The 9,435-nt window shown below is 44.6% G+C and overlaps 1 non-coding gene across 1 annotated transcript; it reads right to left on the reverse strand.

Moving 5' to 3' along the window:
- Window positions 1–7,992: 7,992 nt before the first annotated feature.
- On the reverse strand, window positions 7,993–8,099 carry LOC147934243 (small nucleolar RNA R71). Its single transcript, XR_015573327.1, has one exon. It is a non-coding gene; the product is annotated as a small nucleolar RNA R71 (small nucleolar RNA).
- Between the last annotated feature and the right edge of the window lie 1,336 nt (window positions 8,100–9,435).

Below are 9,435 nucleotides of genomic sequence, written 5' to 3' on the forward strand. Positions count from 1 at the left end.
CCCCACATCCTTTTCTTGAGCCAATCGCACTCTGCTTAGAATATCTGCTCTAACAGCCGTCGCCAAACCCAACGACTCCTGAGAGATAGCACACAACCTCAATGCACTAATCTCTCCTATTAGAACCTCTATGTCCTGCTCCTGAGCTGAAGCTGCCTGCTTCCTACTCAGAGCATCTACAACCAAGTTAGCCTTACCAGGGTGGTAGGCTATCTCTAGAGCATAATCCTCCACAGCCCAATCCACTGCCTCTGCCTCAAATTCAGCTCGGGCTGAGTGAATATATACTTTAGGCTCTTATGCACCATAAAGATAAGATCTCTACATCTTCAGGGCAAAAACTACAGTAGCCATCTCCAAATCATGAGTAGGATAATTGTTCTCATGCTTCCGCAACTGCTGCGAAGCGTAGGCAATCACCTTCCCATGCTGCATCAAAACACACCCCAAACCAACTCTGGATGCATCTGTATAAATCACATAGGGCTCTCCCTGCTATGGCAATGCCAACACTGGTGTAGTAGGTAACATCTCTTTCAGGCTTGTGAAACCCTCCTCGCACTCCTGTGACCAAACAAAAGGAACATCCTTCCCTGTTAACTTAGTCATCGAGCATGCTCTGCTTGCAAACCCCTACACAAACTTCCTGTAATAACCTGCCACGCCAAGAAAACTCCTGATCTCTGTGGCATTCTGCGGTCTAGGCCAATCTCTGATAGCCTGAATCTTCTCCGGATCTACAGAAACCCCTTCTGCAGACACAATGTGACCTAAAAATCTCATCTCTCGCTGCCGGAAACTACACTTGCTCAACTTAGCAAACAACCTCTGCTCCCGCAGCTTCTCCAGAACTGCTCTTAAATGCATTGCATGCTACTCAAGACTCTTGGAATAAACCAGGATATCGTCGATGAAACTAATGACAGACACATCCAGAAACTCCTGAAACACGCTGTTCATCAATCTCATAAACGATGCTGGCGCGTTAGTAACCCCAAACGACATCACCACAAAATCATAATGCCCATACATGGTCCTGAATGCAGCCTTCCTCACATCCGCCTCATCTATCGGGATCTGATGGTAGCCCGACGCCAGATCTATCTTGGAGAACCAAGTAGCCCCTATCAGCTGATCAAACAACTCATTGATCCTGGGAAAAGGGTACTTGTTCTTCATAGTGACCCAGTTTATACCCCGAGACTCAATACACAAGCTGAAACTCCTGTCCTTCTTCTTAACGAATAACACAGACGCTCCCCATGGTGATACACTAGGACGAATGAATCTCTTGTTCAACAGATCCACCAACTGTTTCTTCAGCTCTGCCATCTCTGTTGGAGCCATCCTGTAAGGAGCCTTGTATAACGGCGTCGTCCCTGATCCCAGCTCAATCGTGATAGGATTTGACCGAGATGGTGGTAACCCCTGCAATGACTAGAACACATCCTCAAACTTCTCAGCAACCTGAATACCGCTAACCATAGACTGCCCTACTTACTCCAGCATCGATATAGTAACCAGATAAGCATTTCGTCCCTTCTCGATCATCATCCCAGCGTGCATGACCGAGATCACGAGACTCCCGGAAGTTGGTCTAACTCCCTTAAAAAAAACTTTCCTTATGGACGCTCAAACTCCACTCTACCTCGATGACAATCCAGATAAACCATATGATAATGCAAAAAATCCATCCTTAGGATAACATCATACAACTCAACCGGGCTGATAAGCAAACCCGCTGGCCACGAATCCCATGCGATCTGAATATCAACTCCCCTCGCCTGTCCAACGACTCTCAGAAACTTGCCTCCCACAACTTTGACAACTTCCGCTCACTCTCTGGGATCTCTTTTGATATTAGCACTCTCTGACACTCCAGGGTAATGAAGCTATGAGTTGCTCCAGAACCAAACATGCCGTGGGACCTAAACCTGCCCACCAACAAGGTCCCTACACAAATCTTATGCGCTAAGAACCCTAACACTTTATCATAGGCAATTTATAAAATGTGAAACTACTAAAGCGTGTTTGTGGAACCAGTGCCGGGTACCAGAAATTATACTTGTGATCGCCCCAGCACTAGTTCCACAAGTCTCCACACTCACAGTCGTGTACACCTCTGGCACCTGCTCTATCCATGCCACCTACTTCACTCCCGACTGCATTACCTGCTGCACTCCTGCAATGATAGCATACAAGAACCGCTGTGTGACACTCCTCTGAGTACAGCTAGCTACCATGTTCTCCATGCTCCCACACCCATAGCACCCTGCACCACTCAGCCTCTGCATAGCCTCCCTCTTCCTCTTGGTTCCCTGCACAGGCTTGCCGCCCTTGCCGCAACCTCCATGATGTTGAGACTTCCTAGGCTAAACTGCTGGACTAACCGTCACTGACTTTGTTCAGATATCCTCCTCAATCTCTACCGTAGTCTCGACCATCTTTGCACACGTAACATAACTCCGCGCTCTACAGTGGACCCTCAAATCCTCACGAAGGGCCCTCATAAACCTTCTGATTTGAGCCTCCTCTGATTCCATTGCCTGATCGACTGAGTCCCCTGAGATAAATTTAGGAACTTCACTTCCAACCGGTGTAGTGCCTCACGGGGAAAGTACTTGCAGTTGAACTCCTACACGAAGTCAATCCAAGTCATCTCCCTCTGCATCCTCTTGGCAGTCACTGATCTCTACCACAAGCAAGCATCACCAATCAGGTTGTGGACCTTTAATGCGATTTGGGTCATTTCGGACCGGTTGACTAAGTCGGCACATTTTCTGGCCATTAAGAAGACTGATGGAGCAGCAGTCTTGGCTAAGAAGTATATGAAGGAGATAGTCAGATTGCATAAGGTGCCAATGAGTATTGTGTCTGATAGGGATTCTAAATTCACTTCAGTGTTCTAGAGGGAATTTCAGGCAGAGATAGGCACTAAGGTGCATATGAGTACAGTTTATCATCCCCAGACAGATGAGCATTCAAACAGGACAATCAAGACGCTGGAGGATTTACTGAGGATGTGTGTGTTGGATTGGGGTGGCCATTGGTCAGATCACTTGAGCTTTGTAGAGTTTGCTTACAACAACAACTACCAGGCGAGTATTGGGATGGCTCCTTATGAGGCCATGTCGTATACAGTTATGTTGGACTCAGGTGGGGGAGAGGAGAATGTATGGGGCAAGTTTTGTTCAGGAGACCTCAGAAAAAATCTAGGTTATGAAGCTGAACATGAAGGAAGCTCAGGATCAGCATATGAGTTATACCGAAGGAGGAGGAGCTCTTGAGTTTCAGGTGGGAGACAGAGTGTACCTCAAGATGGCCATGTTGGAGGGTTTGAACAGGTCAATGACAGAGACTAAGTTTAGTTCGAGGTATATAGGTCTGTTCAGGGTGATTAAGCGGGTGGGACCGGTGGCATATAGGCTGGAGTTGCCTGATGTTATGTGGCGTTCCACAAGCTTTTCCATGTGTCTATGTTGCGGAAGTGTCTCTGCGAGAATGATCAATTGTTGGCTAAGATTCCTGAGGATCATCATCCTAACATGACCTTGGAAGCAAGACCAGTGAGGGTTCTCGAGAAGAGGATCAAGGAACTTCACAAAAAGTAGTTTTATTTGATGAGAGTACTTTGGTACTATGATGGTGTAGAGGACCAGACTTGGGAGCCAGAGGTGAGGTTGAAGGCAAGGTTCAAGATGTGGTTCGAGAAGCATGCTACGACTTGAGCTTATCTAGCCCGGTCCCGACTGTAGTCCGTGGCTGGAGCGGGAATGGAGTATTCAAGTCCATCTCTCTTGTTACTTGGTCGCTTAGGGTATTTAGCCAATGTTGCTTGTTTAGGCGATCCTTCGGGATGTGTGGTTTTCATGGCGGTCCTTCGGGATGAGTGGTCTTTGTGATGGTCCTTCGGGACGAGTGGTCTTCGTGACTGTCCTTCGGTACAAGTGGTCTTCAAGACGGTCCTTCGGGATTGGTGGTCTATGTGATGGTCCTGTTTAGGATATTTGTTTGGCCTTTATGGCGGTTCTGTTTAGGACATTTGTTTGGCCTTGGTGGCGGTCTGTTTAGACATTTTGGTCTTTGTGGTAGTCCTGTTTAGGACATTAGTTGGCCTTAGTGGCGGCCCTTGTTGCATTTTTATTATCCTTGTGTGGTCATGAGGTATTCTAGTGAGGGGATATGTGGTTGGTAGGACATTTTCTTGTTTTACGCGAGCCACAAGAAGGAAAACTGGTGAGGGATACGACTCAAACGTGTTTAGAATTGTGTTCTGTAACGACAGTTGGTCCTGAACGACTCTTAGGGAACTTTAGTTCTCCTAGTACCGTCATATTATGAGACTTTGTGGCTTGTGGGTATGACCGGTATTTCAACTTCGGATGACAATCTGGGGGCGCGCGGTAGGGTGGCAACCCGAGACACGAATATTGGACTTCCTTATATATTATGGCATGCGGGGTTAGACCCGATGAGGAGCCAATATTATGGCATGCAGGTTTCAGTCTGATGAGGAGCGAATAGAAACTCAAGGTTGAGGCCTATGAGTAAAAGAAAGTCCAAAAGTCAAGAGCAAATAATGCCTAGAACGTGAGTTTATCGCCTAGAGGTAACCTTCGTAGATAGGTCGGAGGAGTGCGGGCCGTGGGGACGGTTTCACGAGAGACCTTGGCCGATGGTTGTTCGAGATTCAAGGACGAATCTATGTTGGTGTGGGAGAATTGTAACAATCGCGAGCCGGAATCCCGGTTTGGGAGGTGCATCAGTCGATTCAAAGTTGGTTTTTGCAGACGAGTTTAAGTTAAACGTTGCATTTTTGGTTAGTAAGGAAAACCCTTGAATCGTCTATAAAAGTGAAAACTCGAGGGTTTGGCCGAGTTTGACCGTTTTTTGGAGAAAAAGAAAGAGAGAAAGAATTTATTAAGCGTTTCTGAGAGTTTTTAGAGATTTGTGGCTGTTCATGGAAAGATCTGTAGCTAGGATCGTTGTAGGAGCTTGCTAGGAGGGTAGATCCGCTTGTTTGAGGGTTAGAATCTTCTTGACAAAGGTGTGTGCATGAACATGGCTTATCTAAGCTTGAGATTCTCTGATTTTTCTTGTTTATGTGTTATGTGGTTGATTCCTTGGCTTGTAGAGAGTTTATGTGTCACTTGCGGCTTTGGGAAGATTCTTTGTGGCTTTGGATCGTGTTTTGGTGGTGTAGGAATGGAAATCCGGCGAGAAGCTTCGGGGAGGAAGATTCTCGGCATGTGTGTTGAGAGATGCACTTTGTGTGTCGATTGATGCAATGCGAGGACGACGCGATTTGATCTAGGAGATATGGTTGATGCCATGTGAGGCGTCGATCGATGCAATTAGGGATTTCATGCAATGTCGAGCATGCATCGATCGATGCAGTATTGGTGTCGATCGATGCAGGTGAACCTTGTGATGTTCATATATTTTACCCTGTATTCCCTTAATATATTCACATCTTTTGCATCTTTTGCTATCCATTTTGACCATTATTGCATAGCTTTAGGACTGTTCTTGCATTAGAGTTTAGTTACATTGCATTTGCATCTTTTCATGCATAAACAGGTGATTTTGGAGCTTAAGGAGCATGGAAGCAATGCTGAGGAGAAGTGAAGCAATCATGAGGAGAAAGCAAGAGAGCTAAGGCTGAAGAACCAAGGTCCGGAGTCCAACTCGACTGCCCACTCGACCAGACACTCGACCGTGTGCTGAGAGGGACTCGACCGAGTGGGAGGAGCACAAGAGGAGCCAACTCGACCGGTCACTCGACCGAGCACCAGGTCGAGTTGGTCGAGCCGCCTGGCTATTTTGTCTTCTAGCGTTTTTAGGGCTTCCACTACATTATCTATATAAAGGCTTGTACCTGCAGCCACCAAAAGAGTCCAGCTTTTTAGAGAGTCTAAAACCTAGTTTTTACCTTTTTTAGAATTATTCCTTTTGCACTTTTATTTTGATAGATCTTGTACTTCTTTTAAAAGGAGAAAACAAAGAATTCTTGGATTTTGTTGGTTCCATAACTTTCAAGATATTAAGAATTCGTGTTTGATTCCTTCTTCAATATTGTAGATCTTTGCTTTATCTATCTAATCATGCAAGTTTCATCATTTTCTGGGTTTATGAATTTGGTGTTCATCATGTGTTCTTGTGAGTAGTTGCTTAGGATCTTGAGGATGGGTTAGGCTGGGCTGTGTTTGTGGCTTGTTTGATTTGGTCAAGATTGATTGTTGTAGATCTCTTCTAGGCTAGATGTTCTTAATGCTGATCCTATATCTGAGAGGGTAGGATCTGATTTCAAGCCTCTTAGCATCATACCAATGTCTAAGGAGCATAGATAAGGCTAGATCTAGAGACTATCATTAGGCTTGCTAAGAGATTAGAAGTCTTGTTTGATTTTTGACATATTGCTTAATGCCTGCTTGTGTAGATTCTTTACTTTGTGAGAACAAGTCTAGAGATGCATGAGTTTGATTGTTTCTTGCCCTGAGAGTGGATTAAACATGTCTTAGAAATATATGTCTAGAGATTAGCTCAAGTTGTTTGAGATTTGTTGACCAAGTTAGATGACCTCAATTATTAGTCCAGCCCATGAATCCCTCCTCAAGACCTTCCTTGTTTATTGATTTCTTAGCTTAAATCCTGTTATTTGATTCGTTTTGGTATTGCTCTGTTTTTCTTGTGTTGCTCTGTTTTGCGTATTTGTCCAGCTCGACCCTGCACTCGATCACCACTCGATCGAGTGCTTGCTCGAGTTCCAACCCAGAACTTGTGTTTATGATTTATGCTTGTCCTGTTTCATCCTAGTTGCATTTCTGTTGCATTCATTTAGTATCATGTTCATTACTTACCGTGCATTAGTTCAATATTTGCATTTCTATAGTTTATATTTCTGTTTGTCATAATCACTCTGTTCCATTTGCATTTAGCTCCTAGTTCTTGTAGTTTTACTTTCTGCACTTTCCATTTCATCATAGGATTGTTAGTGACAAACAACCTTTACATCTGGCTTGACTTAGACTCATATGCACATCTTGATTGTTCACAAACACTTAGATTGGATTGACACCTCTTATACTACAATTGCATAAGGGGAATTGAAACACCCTGACATCCATTCATTCATAAGTCATCATTCCATACATCATTCATCACCACAAAAATAACCAGTTTCAATTTGGCGCCATTGCCCATTTGAGTTTGTTTTGTGACATTTAGGATCATTATTGGTCTAAGATTAAGTTCGTTTAAACACTTGTGAAGTTACTGAACTCGAATCTTCCTTTGCTTGGCTGTCTTGAGTTTCAGGTACCCACTCGACCACCCACTCGACCGAGCCGTGATCGAGCTTCTGATCGAGTCAGAAGCCGGATCCAAATAGCCATTACTTCCCAGTTGACTCGACCACCCACTCGAGCCTGCGCTCGACCGTGTACCTGTTCGAGTCTGTAGTCGAGTTTGTTGATGCACACAAGGTCAAAAGGCAAAGACAGTCTTCAAAGGCCTATTGACAACATCCACAGGCTACAAAAGGGTTTGAGACATAAGCAAAGAAGAGTAGTTCAACAACAAGAAGAACAAGTAGTCATGGAGCAGCAAGATCACCATGATCATAGACCTAGACACATTGGTGTTGGGGATGCACCTAACACACACAACCAAAGAGCTGTTATTGTGCCTCCTGCTGTGGCCAATAATAATTATGAAATAAAGAGTGGATTAATCTCCATGATACAAGCCAACAAATTTCATGGGTTGCCAATGGAGGATCCTCTAGATCACCTTGATGAGTTTGACAGAATATGTGGCCTCACAAAAATCAATGGAGTAAGTGAAGATGGCTTCAAGTTAAGGCTATTCCCATTTTCCCTTGGAGACAAAGCTCATCTATGGGAGAAGACTCTTCCTACTGGAGCTATAACCACATGGGATGCATGCAAGAAAACTTTTCTGGCCAAGTTCTTCTCCAATGCAAGGACTGCTAGATTGAGGAATGAAATTTCTGGGTTTGCTCAAAGGAATAATGAGAGCTTTTGTGAAGCTTGGGAGAGGTTTAAAGGATTCCAAACTCAGTGTCCTCACCATGGCTTCAGCAATGAGTCCCTTCTAAGCACTTTGTATAGAGGAGTGCTTCCCAAGATAAGAATGCTTCTTGACACAGCATCAAATGGCAACTTCCTCAACAAGAATGTGGAAGAAGGATGGGAATTGGTTGAGAACCTTGCTCAGTCAGATGGTAATTATAATGAAGATTATGATAGAACCATGAGGATCCCCTCCACTGATCAGGAGGACAAATACAAGCAGGATTTAAAGATGGTCAATGAGAAGCTTGACAAGATTCTCCTAAGCCAGTCAAAAACAATGCACTTCATTGGTGACGAAGAAGCTCCAGTCCAGGAAGGAGATAGGGAGTTTGCTGAGTTGTGTTTTGTGCAGAACCATGGAGGAGGATACAAAGGCTACAACCAAGGTGGAGGTTTCAAGCAGAACAACCTCTCTTATAGGAGCACCAATGTAGCCAACCCTCAAGACCAAGTCTATCCACCTCATCAGCCTCAACAACAGCACAACTATGCACCAAAGCAGCAACAACAAGTGTTCCAGCCCCAATTGTGTCCCCCACCAGGGTTTCAGACTAACCAAGGCCAGGAACAAGACCTAAGAGCAATGATACAACAGCTGTTGATTGGGCAAACCAATGGGAAGATTGAGGCAGCAAACAGAATTGCTGAGCTGAACAAGAGGATAGATGATATTTAAAGTGAACTTCACGCCAAGTTTGACACACTGACATCCAGGATTGTGACTATGGAGAATCACAAAGCTTCTGCCTCAAAGCATGACCATCACAAGGGCACAACTATTGTGCAAACTACTGAATTTGCCAATTTTATCAATCTTCGCAGTGGAAGAGTCTTACCAACGAGGCTAGGAGCACATCCCAACACTGAGGGCAGTGGAATTCAGGAAGGGGAGGGTTTCCAACAAGAAGAAACTCAGGATGAAAACACCATTGAATTCGATGTACCACTCGACCACTCACTCGACCGAGTAGGTGGTCGAGTACCCGATCGAGCTACTTCTCAGGAGAAAATCAATCCAGTTACCTCCAAAGAAAAAGAAGTCTGGTTCATTCCTCCTCCTTACAAGCCTCCACTACCTTTTCCAGGAAGATTTAAGAAACAGATGGTTGAAAAATACAAGGCATTGTTTGACAAACAAGTTAGAGAGATTGAGCTTAGGATGCCTCTAATAGATGCCTTTGTGATGATCCCTCCTTACCAAAAATTCTTGAAAGATGCTGTGATGGAATGGATCAAAGAAGTTCAAGGGATGGTGATTCTCAGCCATGAGTGTAGTGCCATAATCCAAAAGCAAGTGAACCCTCAAAAGCTAAGAGATCCTGGTTCCTTTACTCTACCT

The sequence above is a fragment of the Camelina sativa genome, chromosome 11 (genome assembly GCF_030686135.1).
Source record: "Camelina sativa cultivar CO46 ecotype springtype chromosome 11, ASM3068613v1".
In the NCBI taxonomy this organism is placed as follows: domain Eukaryota; kingdom Viridiplantae; phylum Streptophyta; class Magnoliopsida; order Brassicales; family Brassicaceae; genus Camelina; species Camelina sativa.